The sequence below is a fragment of the Phragmites australis genome, chromosome 4, assembly GCF_958298935.1.
Source record: "Phragmites australis chromosome 4, lpPhrAust1.1, whole genome shotgun sequence".
Lineage (NCBI taxonomy): Eukaryota > Viridiplantae > Streptophyta > Magnoliopsida > Poales > Poaceae > Phragmites > Phragmites australis.
Window position 1 is genome coordinate 38,715,930 of NC_084924.1, and position 18,100 is coordinate 38,734,029.

General features: G+C 38.4%; 1 long non-coding RNA gene across 1 annotated transcript; it reads right to left on the reverse strand.

Annotated features, from left to right (window-relative positions):
• Positions 1–2,580: 2,580 nt before the first annotated feature.
• On the reverse strand, positions 2,581–10,533 carry LOC133914387 (uncharacterized). The gene is made up of 5 exons (XR_009909240.1): positions 10,260–10,533; positions 9,691–9,850; positions 9,539–9,602; positions 9,247–9,455; positions 2,581–2,654 (listed from the first exon to the last, which is right to left on the reverse strand). It is a non-coding gene; the product is annotated as an uncharacterized LOC133914387 (long non-coding RNA).
• Positions 10,534–18,100: the final 7,567 nt, after the last annotated feature.

Here is an 18,100-nt window from a genome sequence, read left to right on the forward strand (position 1 = left end):
TTCACAAAATCCTTACCAACTTCGATATTTTAAAAATATGTCCATGGTATTGGTATGCGATAACTTCGAAATTTGCAAGAATCAGGTGGAATATCCTTTGAATTTAACCTGTTCATACATCATATTGTACTCTTTTCCTTTATAAGTTTTACTTATAAAGTTTTTTATAAATTTTTTTTAATGAGACAATATCTACATAAGATCATATGTCATATCTCTTATTTTCCTTATCTGAGTTTTTAAAGAAGGTATACAAGATATATTTATTGTTCTCTAAACTCGTTTATGGGTTTTTTTACAAGATTTTTCTCATATGAGTTAACAAAGAGATAATAATCAATATATGTTATATTATTTTCTCCTTATTTTTTTTACTGAATTTTAAAGGAGTTTTAACAGCATATCACTAGTACTCTCATCATATTTTTCCTACATAATTTTTCAAGTAATTCTCATAACGATATATATACATGAACCGGCATTGATCAGTGGAAGTATTAGAAATGAAATGATCAACTGCCTTCTGGACGGTTGAACGGTTGAACACCCGTTCGGGAGGGATGCCTCCGAACACGTATCTTTGTACTATATATTCAACAATCAATCAATTAATGAGAAAGAGATAGTTCGAATCATTTGTTCATTTGCCTACTTTGCAATCCAATCAACTTACAACAATGTAGCCCCAACCACTGCATTATCTTCCATCTCAATTGCCAGCTCCGTCTACGGCTAGCATGATGCATGCTGATTATGACCACCACTCACGTCCAGTAGTGAGCTGCGCACGGTGGCTCCCCCATCCTCTTCCCGGCATCTCGCCAGCGGTGTGGCAGTTTGGAGGGGGTGGGATTGATCTAGGTGGCAGTGGTATTGTTGCTGGTCATTAGAGGCGTCGAAGAGGGAGAGAAATTTTATAAAACCGAATCTTTTGTAGAGATCCGTACAGCGCTTTGGCACGTATCCCCACGTGCGTAAGTATGTATGCACGCGCCGTACAATCATGTCTGTACGGCACGGATGAGGATCTCACCATGATATTACGTGCGCGCGCGGACCCTTAAAATTTCTCTCCGTCGAAGAGGTTATGATGTAGGTGTACGAGTATTAATGAGGCAAGAAGTTTTGTGATGCTAACCTTGTATGAAGTGGTGGTGTCATATTGTGGACTTCGGTGCAGTGAGCGATGACGGCGAATAGACACAACTAGAAAAGCAGCGTGGCGTTGCCGCGTCTGCTGACCCTGTTTTCACTGAGCTAAGCCTCGCCAGAAAGACATAAATAGTAAATGTGACTGTTTATATCTCAAATTGATTGCAACACAAATTTCAATCGAAGTAGCAATTCTTGAATCCTTGTTACCACTGTTTGCAGCCGTATACATTTTAATATTTAAGGTAATAAAAGTGAAGTGCTTTTCTAAATCTCAAACTTCAGATGGGACTTATGAAAGGCTCGGAGTTAAGAACTTGGAGAAGTTGAATCTTTGGTTATTAGGGTAGTAGCACTTCTGATCATCATGATTGATTCACAGTTGCTCACAAGAACTGCAAACCATCCATCTACTTGCTGCAGTTATCGGCATGGAGGCGCTTGCGAGAGGATTTCTGAACCCGTCGCCAGAGTGGAGGAGCGGTGATCCTTGCTTGCCCCGGGGAAACTCATACTGCATGTGCAAACAGCAAACAAGTATATGGAATGCTCTCTTGTTGATTTCTGAATAATGGATAATGGCAATTGCACTGCAGCAACCTCACAGATTTTAGAGTTGGAGAATCAGTATATGACCACATTGCCAACGTGACTGCAGTCTCGAGCATGTAAGCTTCTTGAAACAAACTGAAGGCATTAAGATTCCCAATTGAAACAGACAAGGAAATGGCCTTCTGTTCCACCCCATTTCAGTCATCATGATATTAGCATGCAAGTATGGAAAAACAAAGCCATCAAATAATGCTACAAACCGAAGGCTACACCTAGGAAGTGGAGGTGGCAATAGGATATCATCACAGGAGTACGATGACATATATACTTGATTCTTGGTGAGGCGGTGGCGTATGGCGCGGGTCTTCTTGGGACAGAGGTCGAGGGGGAGGAACTTCTTATTCTTGTACATCTCCCGCAGCGCCGCCTTCTGCTTTTGTGAGATCACCGGGAGCACGCGCACGCTGGACGTGCACACCACTTGTTGCAAACACCAAAGGCACTTAGGTTTAGTTCCAATTTGACCAGGGAAAAAACATTCAGTATAAATAAAGATTTTCAATGGAAAACAGCTTGCACAAAATTATTAAGCATACCTTGGCATAGTAGTTGTACTTTTTTTAATCTTTAAGAGTCACCAAGAGTAACCTCATCGTGGGATGCCAGAAACTTCTTGACCAAGTCTATGCCTGTCGATAAATAATAATTGAACCATTGTAACCAATAATAAGCCTTGTATAGATCAATAAATAATAATTGAACCAACTATTTGGACTACACGTTTACACTGGGGATAAAATTCATAAACATGTATACTGGATGAATTAGCTAAATCAACCATTGTATCTTCTAGAGAGACGCTAGCATTTGTGCTTCACTTTCTGCAGCTTTAGTTTTAGCTCTTCTAGCTGTATCCCTTGTCATACTACTTTTTCATTGATAATGTCCACCTTAAGAGTGGGATTGTGAAATATGCTATTGTAAGCCAGGGGAAAAAGAACAACAAAAACCCGGGAGGTCATGAGAAATAAAAAGAACAATAAAAACATGGGAGTATACTTGATTATGCATTTATGCTTGGGATAATTTCTCAGAAAAACATTGAATAAAAAAATAGCCGCAAATTCTGATTACAGTTGCATATCCAAAGGAAAACTGTTTTTTGCATTGGGCAAGCCGTCGCTGTTGGTATTTATATTTCAAGTCCAATTAATAGACATCCATCTTAGCTGATTTTAGTTATGAATGATGGATATTTTATTTGACATTTTGTCACAACATCCTTGAGCAACTTAAAAAATGAATCTTGAATTGTGAACATTCCGTGTAATTTGAAAGCACTACGTAAAAAATAGACAAAGTAGACATAAAATTAGTGATGGGTCGTAACATGACCCATCACTTATGTTAGGTTATAAGTGACGGGTCATAATTTAACCTATCACTTATGAGTAGTGTAAGGTCACAAGTAATAAATAACGGGTCACAATTTGACCCGTCACTTATGACTGACCTAAGGTGATCCGTCACTTATTACTTATCATAAGTGATGGGTCACTTTGGATACTCATAAGTGATGAGTCAAATTATGATTCATCACTTATAACCTGACATCAGTGACGGGTCATGTTGTGACCTGCCACTAATGATAATAGTCATAGATACTTAGTTCACTAATATTTTTTATTTTATTTTTTCTTATTTTTTATCACCTCAGCAGCATTAGAATAGGAAATATATATAATTTCTGCTCAAGTTTGATGTAAGGGGTGGCGGCTATGGACACAGACGCGTGTTTCAAAAACGGTGTAGAAACTTTCGGGGATGAGAACTCAATATTTCAAGCTATTTTTGGACTCAAAAAATTCGTTGAACCCGACAAGTCGGGGAGAAACGGATGTAACTTTTCCTATAGATGTCCGTAGAGTCAATAAAATTCGAAATAGGAGTTTGTGTGCAAAAGTTATGCCCGTTTTACCGGAGGCACTCCGGGGCCCTATCAAATTGCGATCGTTTGCATGAGATATTCAGAAATTCATAAAATATTAATACAATTTTATAGGTAAATTATAATCAGTCACCTATCAAAATTTATATGTAATAATACATATTATATATATAAAATAAAAAAATCAGTCATTAGTGACGGGTCAAGATTACGACCCGTCACATATAACTTTCATAAGTGACGATCATTAGTGACGGGTCACGGTTATAACCCGTCACTTATGACCTTTGGCAAAGAAGGTAAAAGAATAAAATATCTGATGTCCATCACAAACACGCGATAGCTGAGGTGGTAACACGCGTGCGAGGGGACGTGGCAGGTTCGATTCCCACTTGACGCAAAGACTGAAAATAGTGCTGAAAAAATAGAAGTGACCTCTGGCTAGTGGTGATAGGCATGTGTTGGGATGGCTTGGTTGAAAAAATATATATATTTTTGACTTTTTTCTATCTAAAAATATGAAAAATGTAAATTAGTCATAAGTGACGGGTCACAGTTATGACCCGTCGTTTATGACCTTAATAAGTGACGGATCAAGTTTTGATCTGTCACCAATGACCTTATTGGTGACGAGTTTTTACCTGTCACTTATGACTAGTCATCAGTGACGCGTTCGGGGTGACCCGTCACCCATAAAGATTATAACCCGTCACTTTTGAGTTTTTTTCACGTAGTAAAGTAATCAATATGACAAGAGAACAATGAAAAAATAGTAGTTGGAAGGTAGGAAAAAAAATACAGCACAGACTATATAGTGTGTATTTTTATATCGTATCGTGTACTAAAAGAAAAGAATAGGTTAGTATATTGTTTACATAAGTGTAAAGCTTTTGTTGGATGTACAGATCACCCAAGTGTAATGCACGTGGATATTATAGAATGGAGATTAATTGAATTAGCTCTCTCTTTTGTTATTCATCATCTCTTGTATTTGTAAGTGCCATGTAAAGCTTTTGTTGGATGTACAGATCACCCAAGTGTAATGCACGTGGATATTATAGAATGGAGATTAATTGAATTAGCTCTTTCTTTTTTTATTCATCATCTCTTTTATTTGTATGTACCTATATATAGTTAAAAACTTCTTTGTATACAATATTTCATGTTTCAGTTCCACATGTTCCGTCATCATTTTCAATAAGTATTTTTAAGCCATTTTTTGAACTCACCCAACTTACTGTAACATATAATTGTCCGTGTGTAAATACTTGTTTTTTCAGATATACACCTATATTAGATAGTATTTGTCCTTGACTCTTGTTAATAGTCATTGCCTAGCAGATTTTAACTGGGAATTGGCGACAGTTCAGTATAAAAGGTCATTTATAACCTCTTGTTGTTAAATTTATTCGTGGTATATAAACTTTTGCTCCGATGTTTATACCAATTATGATCGTAGATTCAATTACATTATCTCCAAGTTTATTAACAATTAATCGTGTACTATTGCATACACCTATGCTTTCATTTAAATTACGGAGTAGCATAATTGGGACTCTAGGTTTCAGCACAAGTTTGTGTTGGAGAAAATTGTTTGCATTTAGTGTATTTAGACATTCAATAAGATATAAAATGTCTACATCATTACAACAATCAAATGATTTTGAGATATTGTCTACGCTTAAATATTCTTTCTCCTTACATGGTACCAGTGTTAACATATAAGAGTTTATCTCATATTTTGGGATAAATAGTATGAACTAAAGTCGGTATCTTAGGACCCTCGGTATGTATAAGGAGGTCTGGAGGTATAGATATCCATGTTGGTTATGTATCATCATTATATTTTTTTTGCTGGTAGTAATCCATCACTTAGGTCTAGTATCCATTTGCTAAAGTTGTGGAAATTATTATAATCATTGTTGTTTGTATTGTTTCTTTTCAATCTCATGTTTTCTGTTAGCTTGCATATATGCACATGTTTCCACAAGTTGGATTTGATCATAGATGCATTTATTATCTGTGATTTTGTTCTATTTTCAATTACCGATAGTATCTGTCTGACATCACCTCCTAGTACAACTACTTTTCCTCCAAATGGCATTTCTTTTGCATATGAATTCGATTGACTAAGTATATCTCTCAATGATCTGTCAAGTGCTTCAAGATATTGTTCGTTAGTCATTAGTGCTTCATCCCATATTATAAGAGATGTTTCTTTTAGTAGTTCAACGAGCATTGTCTCTTATTTTATATCACAGATTGAAGTTTCATCTATCTCTAAAGGGATCTTAAATCTCAAGTGTGCTTTCATTTCGTAATAATAAGGATGCTACACCTGATGATGCTACTGTGAGCACAATCATTTTACGTGCTTGTAGATATGAGATAATAGTGTTCTAAAGATATATTTTTCCTATTCCTCCATAGCCTGATATGAAATAAAATCCCGGTCTTTTATCCAATACAGTTTTGACAATGGTCTGGAATATATTTTTTGGTCATTATTTAATTTTCCATATAACATGTTAGATTCTTCTTCTAATTTATCTATGTCATAATCCATTTCTTCCTCTATAAGACGGTTGTGCACAGGTTTGTACTGTACAGTTTTAGGGAGAGGTTCTACATGTTCATTTGAACTTCAATTCTTGAAAATAGATGTTCTAATTCTTCGAGTAACATGCTTTGTAAATCATCATTTTTAATTGTATGTGGGATACGGTTAAAGCGATGTTCCAGAATAGGTTAGTAAGCTACGAGCTACACATGTATCTTTATATGTTTTATATACAGCTCTTTTATATGTTCTGATATCTTCATAGTTTTTAGCTCCTTTAATTATCATTAGTAACATTTGCAAATAAAAGCGTTCTCCTTTAGGGGTTCACATAATACAATCTCCCTATTTTTCTTCCATGTTGTTGTTTTGCCCATGTACTATCCTTTTTGTTCCATATCCATTTTTGGGAAACTCACAGTATGTTACGTGCTTCACTATATTTTTTATTTGTTTCGAACCACTATGTTAACATAGTTGTTTTAATTTTTGGATTGTTTAGTAATTTGTTTAATACAGCGTTATCACCGAATGTTACTGTGTTTAAATACAGAAGATGAACTGGCAATATTTCTACAGCAGGTTGATGATGGTGCATATCATAACCAAATATTCTCCAAAGAGCATCTTGCTCACATATGTATCTACACTGTAAATATTCTTTAATCTCATCAACTTTATTATTACCTTATACATATTTAGATGTATTATCTTTTTTTATGCTCTTGAAGATTATTTCTGCGGTATCAGGTCTTTTGTTTACATATTTGCACAGGTATTTTAATATCTTACTTTTGTTACAATACTCAACGTTTATATGAGCTTGATACTTTTTTTTATCAAATATAAGTTGTGTGGAACTACCCATTTGCTATCAAGGTTATGATCATTTTCCGTATATATATACCGGTATCACGTCTCCTATATACAATGAAACTACTACCATCAAATGTAGTCTCATTTTGTATCTATTTAGGATAGTGTTTAGAACACTTTCCGTTTTTCATATATGGGTAGGACATGTTTTTGCTTCCACGTGGTCCGTGCATCATATGTTATGCAATTAGTACATATCCAAGAGAGTCTAATTTAGGGTCAGGTATTTCAGCTGATATAAACTTGTTGATCATTTTGCATGTAATTTCAATATTTGATTTATCAACCCACACTAATATATGTACATGAGGTAAACCTTTTTTTGGAACTCTATTGAGTATAGAAGTACGTTTATAGGTCCAAAGGTTAGACCTGAACGTATATCATTTAGTAACTCTTGCAATTTCATATGAAATATATGTACTATTATATCAGGTCTAACACTTGCTTGTTGGCTATGTTCTAAACTTTCTATTATTTCAAGCTATTTGGGGTTACATGTGAAAGTTACAAACAAATCTAGTGGTCCATAGACGCGGCTTATAGCTATACTATCATGGTAATTCTGTATCATATATCGTCGGCAACCTGTGTAGCTTGATGGTAATATTACTCTTTTTCCTATATCATAACCATGCTGTAAACCTTTTTCTACAACATCAACTATACCTTGTAGATACTCAACTCTTAGCTTATCTTGATTTTTGCTTATAAATCGTAGTCTATCTTCATCTATGCAAGCACATACATCAATTATTATTTGCTTTGATAAGCGTCCATAACATAGATATGGATTTTGCTGATTAGGTTTATAGTGCATGTGATATCTATAATAATCTTGCATTGTTACTATATTTCATTTTTGCATTCTTTGTTGTCCTTTATTGTCACCATAGTAATAAATACCGAGATGGTAGCTTTGTTCTCCATATGGAAATAACATTGCGTATTGCAATGCCATTAAAGCGGGATGTAATGTTGAAATTTGTTGCAATCCTTCAAGTTTACTTTGTATGATAACATCTCTTTTATAATCTTTCGTAGAAAGATCACCAATTACAAGTAACGCTAATTCATTGTTATCAGGTGTTTCGTATTGTATTGAACCGTCTTGTTAGGTCCTATTATTCAAATGCTTAGATCTACGATGTTATGTTCGTGGATTAGATCCCTTGCGTGTCTAAATTGTTTTACTAATGGATTGCATTCATCTAACATTTATGTAAGTCCTTTTATAATATCATGATCTAGGTCCGTAGCCTCAGGATCTTCTTTTTGGATAGCTCATATTCTATTATTAATTTCATTCTAAGTATCGTATATATAAAGTTGTGCATATTGTGGCATTTTATCGTTATTTGGTATTAGTGAGCCTATGCGATGGTGTATTTGCCCGTTTATACGAAATATATAAGGTCCGTTTTTTCCCGTTTATTGATCTGTCTATGTTAGCATCCATGGATGTAAAAACAAATAAAATATTGTATTGTCTAATTATTTCAATTTTTTGCCAAAAAATTACAGTGGCTATCACCGTTGAAATTGATTAAATTTGCAAGAAATTTTGGAGGATTTTTAAATGTTGGTATACGCATTTTTCCTCCTTTGCAACACAGATTGTAAATGGTTGCGGATTTGGATCCCTGTTTGACTCTTTCTTCTTCCCAAAATATAGCGTTGCAGTATTGTCATTTGTATTTTGGAGGACTGTAGTATGACCGGTTTGTATAACTGTTTTTTAAATGCTAAATATACTCTGCAGAGTATTGGACCATACCTTCATGCGTGTTCAAATGTCACATGTTTTTTTCGATGTTTATTTTTCGTCATTTAATTCATTTTTTGTTGTTTCCTTGTCTGTACATATATTATTCAATTCTAAGGTGGATTTTTTTTTCTTTTGCTCATATATATATATATATTTATATTTATATGTTTCTCTTTTCCCCTGTAATGAAACAAGTATAATATTTTGGTAACAAAAGAAAATATTAGTACTATGCACAAGCATTAGAAGTAATAATAATAATAATTCTCGGAATATAATATATCATTTTTACTGTGAAACAACAAAAGTAGTTTTAATCAACATATTGTAGAAAGGTAACTAACTTACGATCAAAATATTATATTAACACATAGTAGTATTGTTTTGTACCTTCCTTGTAGAACTCTATTTATGATCTAGCTAAGGACTGTCTCTTTAATTTGCTTTTTTCCCCCTTTGAGATTTAACCTGTGCAACAGCAAACATGATATATTGGTAAGTAAAAAAGTGTTGGTATTAAACGTTAACTATTTAAAGTAGCACTTCCGTTGTAGTCACCGCTGTCATGACATGTATGTCATATTATTAGTAATATAAACCTGCAGAGTAAAAGACTATTAGTCAATTATATGTTTATATATTTGTATATAACAGCAAAATCAAATTTGTCTTGTAAGCTAACCTTGATGCAAAGGGCTCTTTATTATTTTTTAAATAACGGCGGCGAAGCACATGATGGCGGCTTACTGAGTTCGATATTAGAAATAGGAATGGTGAGTTTGCTATTAGAAATTCTTCTCTTCAAGGACTGAGATAATGTTGGCTGACTATTACATTCGAGCTTTCCGTATCACTTTTGCCGTGAGGTGGCGGTTGCGGCAGAGGTAGTAGACTACTGCAATCCTCTTCGCTGATGCCGGCGGCGCGGCCGGAGGAGGGGGTGGTGACCGCGCCAGGGAGGTAGTACCCACTGTTGTGCCCAGTAACTGTGTTCCTACAAGTGACAGAAGTAGAATAAAAGTTACTATGCAAGCAACAAATCCACCAAACAATTACAGACGATGAAAAGAAACGGCACGGGTTTTTCTCATTGCATATACTGCAGCAGTACGGTTTTTCATTATTACTGATGCATATACTGTGGCAGTACGACGTACACCGACTACCTTCATGTATTCCATTGCAGAAGTTCAGTGCATAGCCAAACAGATAACTGATGTCTGACAACTTGCATAAATTACAAATGAAATTTGCAAGTTTTGGATATTGCAGTAACATATATCAAAATTTGCATGTAACTATCATTCTGAAGTTCATATAAAAACCGCCACATGAGATCCATAGCAACAGTTTAGAATCATTTCGGTAGAAACATAGAAAGTGATTGGCGTCGGTTCACTCACCAGAAGATGGTTGAGTCGGTCTGGCGTGGGAGGATGACGAGGTAAGGTGCCCACAGAGACTCTGCCTCGCGCGCGACCTCACGGAGCACGAGCAGCGCTATGGCGACCCACGGCCTCAGGTCCCCGCCGCCGTAAGTGTGACCGATGTCGGATGCTGGGACCGCCCCACCACGAGGCTAAGACCCTCTGGCACGGTGGCCAGAAGAGCCTTTCCCTTGCCCGCGCTGTGCAACGAGAGACAACGCCGGAAATCCTGCAGTGCGTACGAACCTTGGCAAAGTGTAATCGAATGGGGAAGATGTCACCATCTCTCTCTGCTGCCGATTGATGTATTGCCTTGGGGGTGTCTAATTCTCGCCTAATACATGCTCGCGTGCGATTTCAGACAGCAAAAACGACAATTACGTGCATTAGCAAGCCTCTTTCTTCATCGTCTTTGATGGCTCGCCCCTGCCTCTTCTCCGGTGGCTCGCCCCTGCCCCGCTCTTCTCGGCTTGCTCGTGCTCTTTCTCCTCCTTCTTCGATGTGCTCGCCTCTACCCTGTCCTCCTCTATCGTCTCCAGCAGCTCTCCGATACCGGATCCACGACCGTCGTAGTTGCTTTGCCGCCCTCACCGCCAACACCGCCCACCAACGGTCCTCCACCGTCCGGCCAGCAACACCCTCGTCACAAGCCTCAACCGCCCCGTCCCCCACTCGTTTCCTCCGCCTCATCGGCCGTCGTCCCGGGCCTCCTTTAGGCCCACTAAGACCCCAAACTCCTAACTCTAACCCTAACCCCGACCTCACTCACCTGCCGCCGGCCACCGTGCGTGACCGACTCAGACACGGACTAGCGCACCGTGATTTTCCAAGTCGTGCGCTATCAGTCTTTTCGATTGCCCTTTGCATCCCTATTCTACAAATGAATCTCATGGTGCAACATCGTATAAACCTTCGATCAGATGTTTAGCGGTGCCTTGAGTTCGGTTCGATTCGGTGGGCTTCGGCTGATTCGCTTGTCGTTGCTTCAGATATGAGGATGAGCAACTGTGCGCCGAAGCAGCTTCATGATTTACGGGAGCCACTCGATGCCCGCGGTTCTGGAACCCGCGGGAGCCGCCTGCGCCGTTCCTCATCGCCTGGTGAACGCAGAGACCACCCACGTCTGTTCCAACCGTTCGAGCGGCATCCGACGACCGAAGTTTTCTTTTGCGCTGACGTGACTACGAAATCGTCCGCTCGTGACGCGCTTTACTATTACAAGATAAGATATCTAATGGCGGGGTGCTGATCAAATCAGATATATTAGGTTGAGGTTTTTGAGGTCTGATGTTGTAGTATATATGGGCATGGCTAATTAGATAGCAATTATACACGTGATTCTAAAGCAACTAACGCATCATCTTGCCAGGCTTCAGCTTGTTTGGGCTGTAGAGGAACCAGACACCCGTGTGTCCCGGGGAACCGTCGCAGCACGTCATCCGCGAGCAGCACCCTCGCCTATGCTGTCCATGGATTTAGAGATAAGATATATTGAAGGGATTGCTACTAAGATTTGGCCAACGTCACTTCCCAGCATTTACACACCCTACAGTGTGCTCTTGTTCACACCCGCGCCTTCGCACTCATCATCGCTTTCGAGCTGTTGCCTGCTAGGCTACCAATGCTGTTGTGTGGCTGTCCTCACCCGCACGAGTTGTTACGAAACGAATATGCTACATTAGCAAAGAAATAATTTTTTCTCGACGGTGTTCAATTAAGTAACCATACGAGTAAAAATTATAAATTATTACTACTAGACGTGCGATGTAACGGAAGAAGAGTTGAGGGAGATCGATTCAATTTCGTACGCATTCTCGACGGTCCCGACCATGGGCACCGCGTCCTCGACCACCAAGTAGAGTAAGTAGTCGATTAAGGCGATCATATCATCGACCATGAACAGTAAACTCGATTGCGATAAGGAAGTCGTCGAACCCGTCATAGTGTCCTTATCACCAATCAGCATTACAGCAGTGCCTCCATGTTATTCACATGTACAAGGATGGAACATCTTACATCGGTGTGTTAGCACCACGTGCCCGACTAGAGTTTCACGGAGAGTTAAGAAAGAGATGGCGGCCATGGTTTTGGTGGTGGAATTAACTTATGCACCCACGATTCCTGTGTAGAGTATGCTAATGAGTTTTTAATCACATTAAAATCTATCATGACTCTAAACCCTAATGGACATTCAATCACATTAGATCTTATTTGCAAATCCAATCTGCATACGTGATCGCCTCTAGGGTATATCAACAACAATCTCCCACTTGCACTAGAGTCGATTCATGCAAGTTCTAAATTTCATCCCTATAAGCATTGACTCGTTAGGTTGTGTAAACAGCCGCTGCTCGGAAACTTTTTTCAAATTGCAAGTTAATAGTGGTACCTAGCATGGCATATTGACTCTTGAATGCACACAAAGATCATATCGGCCGAACCTTAAAATACTCATGCACCAATTCCTTTACCACACGATACTAATAGAGCTCAAGGCAAGATTCGTGTCACCCTTGTGATAACTCGACAATTCACTTGATCAAGTAGTAGATTCATCATGATTAACTCTTTAATTATATTAGCACGATCATGCATTTTCTTAATCTAACTACCTCAAGGGGCCTACAAATATCTCTCTCGTTATCTAGGAGGGGCAAATTCTATATTAATCTCTCACATCCCACGACATATTTCATAACATACCCAAAAGCAATCTTTATGACTATCCAGTTATGGAGTAGCGTTTAGTAGCTCCTAGGTGTGGTACTGCACATTCTGGAATCAATGAAAATCTTAGCTCAAAGGATTCTGCAAGTTCACTATTCGAGGCTACAACTAGTAGCACAATAAATAACATCCCAGAAGTGTCTCAAGGTGGATCAATCCAACACCATGTTCTCTAACATGTGTCCACATTACTGATTTGATATCTTCATATCTATGATTCGTGAAATATGATCATCAATCAGTCAATGTGCTAATCTATGAATAATTATTATCTCACATAATAATATGAGATTAGGAATCATTTAGAATAACATCATAATAAAACAAAAAATTTCAATACATATTTACTGATCAATGGAAATGATAATTATTCAAGGAATCGAATAAACAATTATCCTAAAAGCACATTAACATTAACATAGACATGACATATTCTCTCACATGCACTAGACTCAATTATGGAAGTATCTAATACCCATGAATTCACGTGCGCCTCATGCTTGGATTGTGAGAGAGGCTTCATCAACGAATTAGCAATATTCAAATCTGTGCGTACCTTACATATCTTTACATCACCTCTATCTATGATCTCTCGGATGAGATGATAGCACCGTAGTATGTGTTTGGACTTCTAATGCGACCTAGGTTCTTTGGCTTTTGTAATGGCTCCACTATTATCACAATAGAGATTAATTGGACTAGAAGCACTAGGTACCACACCTAACTTAGAAACAAATTTTTTGATTCAAACAGCTTCCATTGCAGCTTCAGAAGCTACGATATACTTAGCTTCCGTCGTGGAATCGGTCACCATTTCTTGCTTGGAACTCTTCCAACTCACTGCTCCTTTATTGAGGTAAAACACAAAACCAGATTGCGATCTCGAATCATCCTTGTCAGTTTGGAAGCTAGCATTGGTGTAACCATTTACAACAAGTTCCTCCTTATCTCCATAGACCAAGATCATATCTATAGTTCTTTTCAAGTACTTTAGGATATTCTTTACTGTTACCTACTGAACTTCACCCGAATTTGATTGGTATCTACTCGTAACACTTAGAGAATAGAAAATATCCGGATGTGTATAAAGCATGCATACATGATGGACCCAATAGCGGGAGCATACGGGATAACACTCATCCTCTCAAGCTCATCAGGTGTCGAAGGACACTGACTCTTCCTGAGAGTGATGCCATGTGACATTGATAAGAAATCTTTCTTGGAATCCTGCATATTAAACCTTTTCAATACCTTATTGATGTAGCTACTCTGGCTTAATTCGATTATCTCTCTCGATCTATCTCTATAGATCTTTATGCCCAATATGTATGCTGCCGCTCCTAGATCTTTCATTGAGAAACTCTTTTGCAATGAATATTTAATAGCATCAAGCATTGAAATATCATTTCTGATCAATAATATGTCATGTACATATAAGATCAGAAACACAAGTACGCTCCCACTAGCCCTTTTGTAAACACAAGGCTCTTCTTCATTCTTGATGAAGCCAAATCCTTTTCCCCCTTCATCAAAACAAAGATTCTAACTCCGAAAAGCTTGCTTTAATCCATAAATGGATTTTTACAGCTTGCATATCTTCCTAGCATTTTTTGAATTGACAAAACCTTTAGGCTGTGTCATGTACACATCCTCACTTAGGTTTCCATTGAGAAAAGCCATTTTGACATCCATTTACTATATCTCATAGTCATAATATAAGGTAATGGCTAGGATGATCCGGATATACTTTAGCATTACGATGGGCGAAAATGTTTTATCATAATCAACACCAAGAGTTTGTTCGAAATCCTTCGCCACCAATCGTGCCTTATATATGTGAACATTTCAACGTCTATCTTTTTCTTATCTTTGTACTCAACTTGTTAAGAACCGTCCAAATAGTATTCTAATTAATCATTAATTAGATCATTTTCATAATCACGACTGTAATAATTAAATATAATATCATTCTTATAGTCCCGACATGTGTTTTGTGTCCAAGATCGAAACACACACCTTTCCAATATACGACATCACAATAAAGATTAATAAAGAGCAAGTAATTAAAAATGTATTACAAGTCTTTAAGTATTAACAATTTTTGACAATTTACAACAAAGAGAGTTAGGAGGACAATAAAACAGTTCATCACCTAGCCAAAAGAGAAACTACACAACAGAAGAAAATATCTATCAATAAAAAAGATAGGTGGAGCCATATGGCCTTAGACTGCACCCCAAAATAATGACATCCAAGTAGTTTGCACAACTCACCCCCGTCATCTACATCGGCAAGCGTGAAGTAACCGAATACTACCTCTTATATGTCGGTAGCACCTGAAAGAGCAGCGTGAGTACGAAGGTACTCACAAGACTTAATCCATAATGGGTACATATAAATAACCCGACTCCAAGAATCATGCATTTGGATATTAGCAAGGAGGCGACCATATGGTTAAGTAAATTCATAAGCGAAAGTAAATTTGGACATAGTAATATGAGCATCTACACTTAACCATACACATATATCCCTCATATCCTGTAAGCATCAACATCATAAATATCTATAACGGAACCATCATAAACATATATGTAAATAGAACTATCTCAACCACATCCCGACATATCGAACCACATCATTCCACATTCGTGACTCTACGACCGATACGGATGAAGAAAATCATGCTCATAACCAAGAGCGTTGCAATTTGAATTATTTTTATATCCCGCAGGGGTACTCTTTTACCCACACGATATGAGGATCATTCGGCTTGTGCAACCTGTTAAAATCCATACAAGGGGTACTCGTGACAACCTTTCCCAAATAAGCCCCAACTGTTTGAACAGTCGCCTCTAGGTGCGGAGGTCATATGAACTACTCCCAGAGCAAATTAGATACCCCTATAAGCCTATTATATCCATGACACCTGAGACATACAAGCCAAAGGGTCACAACTACATAAGGTATTCGACCCATCCTTCCTATAAATGGATATGTGGTTAGTACGAAAAGTACTAAAGCTAACGGGACCGACGGACAATACTTAGTCGATGCAATGGTCTATGGCATCTGGGATCCTCTCCCAACTTACCCCTAGCACCACTCACATCTCGTATCATCCTCATAACCAATACATCCCAACATCATTATCAATTCCTTTGTGAACAAGTAAGCCCTAAGCCCACGAACAGTTGTTGAATCCATTGCTCGACTTCTACCGATGGCATATGCTTTGCTAAGCATTTGGTTAACCTTTGAATTTAGACAACCACACAGTTAAACCCATGTTACAAGGATAGAAAACATCAAATAACCAAGGTAAGATCAATGCAGCAATATAGGTTTTACCCACAATTCCCAATATCGACTCACTATTCATGCACAACATACATATAGAATAACTTATCAAATTAGACACAATTGATCCAAAGTAGTGGGTAGAATATGCTTATATGCTTGCCTTGTTGCTCCGGCGCTTGCCTGATGCTACCTGCGTAACACTCACAGAATTCCAAACCATCCTCGATCATGCCCGCGTCACACTCTAGTTCTTCGTTCCCTAAAGAAGAATGCATGTAATGTGATGAGCATGAATAAGGTGCAAAGATGTATTCTACAAGATGCATAACAATAAGTTAAAAGTACAAGACACGCAAAAGATTAACGAAGTGTACGATCTAAACAAGTTCAGAAACTCTGACAGAATCCGGAAGTTCCGACTTATGGAACTTTCGGGTGAACCTTCGGATGGGGGTACTTGGTTAGAAACTTTTGAATTAATTTAGAAGTTTCAGGTTGAGGTTGGAACTTCCAGGTTGGGCCGTAAAATCTGGGTTTGCTTCCGAATGGGGGTGCTTGGCTAATCTTAAATCGGATCAATCTGGAACTTCCGGGTTATACACGAAACTTTCGGTTTGATCAGATTCTCCAGGTGAGGTTTCGAGCGAGGGTGCTCGGTTAAATTTAACTCGAGATAACCCGGTACTTCTGGGCTAAGGCCGAAACTTTTGAGTTCTGGTAGACTTGAGTTTGCGATGATTTTCCTCGACAGATTCGACTTGCATGTCAAATCTATCCCACATAAACATGTATATGCATTAGGACAAGGGTTTTAGACTCAATTTACACACTAAACTAACATTATTTCTGAGTACAATTCAATGGGGATTTCTCAGTGATACCTGGAACTTTCGGGTTACACCCGAAACCTCCGGGCTGTTGCAGAGAGAGTTCTTTACGGGAAACTTTGGCCAATTCGATTTGTGTGCCTCATCAATCTAAGGAATGAAGGGTTTGCACTAACACATAGGTTCTAGACTTCATCCACCAACAAAGCAACATGATTTCCTAGCTCGAACTTATGGAAATCCTCTTTTTTGCTCCAAAGCCTCAAGAACTCGAGGTGCTTCGGAACTTCGCAACCGAAGCTCCAAAACTCGGATTCAACCAACCAAAATGTGCATTCTTGCCATGGAATCCTAGGGGACTTACCCAAGGTCCTTTGCCGAGGCCGATGATTGTCGGGCAGAGGAGGAAAAGCTTAGAAAAGAGGATGAATACCATCGCTCCTTGTTGCTTCAACTAAGAACACCAAAAGAGGTCAAGAACGGCTCGAATCCTTCGGGCATGCACAAAATAATTGGATGAATTGGAAGCTTAGAAGCTAAGGATTACGTGGGTACCACATACATACCTCAATTTTTTTTACTTCTCGGTGGAGGAATCAGAGGAAGAAAGAGAGAGAGCTTGAGAGAGGAGGAGGGGGAGCAGCGGCTTGGCTGGTCGGGTGGGAAAATGAGAGAGCGTGGGAGTGAGGGAGAGTGAGGGAGAGTGAGGGAGGGCTGCCCATTAAGGAGTGGGTGTGGTTGGCTAACTCATGTGGGCCCCATTTGCTAGAGAAACAAGCCTGTTTTACTTGTAAAAACATTTCCTTCTCTCCCGATTTTATTTCCCTCTACCTATTGACTCAAAACGAGGTACTCTAGTACTAAAAAATAAAATTGCTCAAAAATAAAAATGATACTTATGATGTATGATTATGCTTAATACATGATTATGGGTTCGGGATGTGACAACCCTCTCCCCTTAAA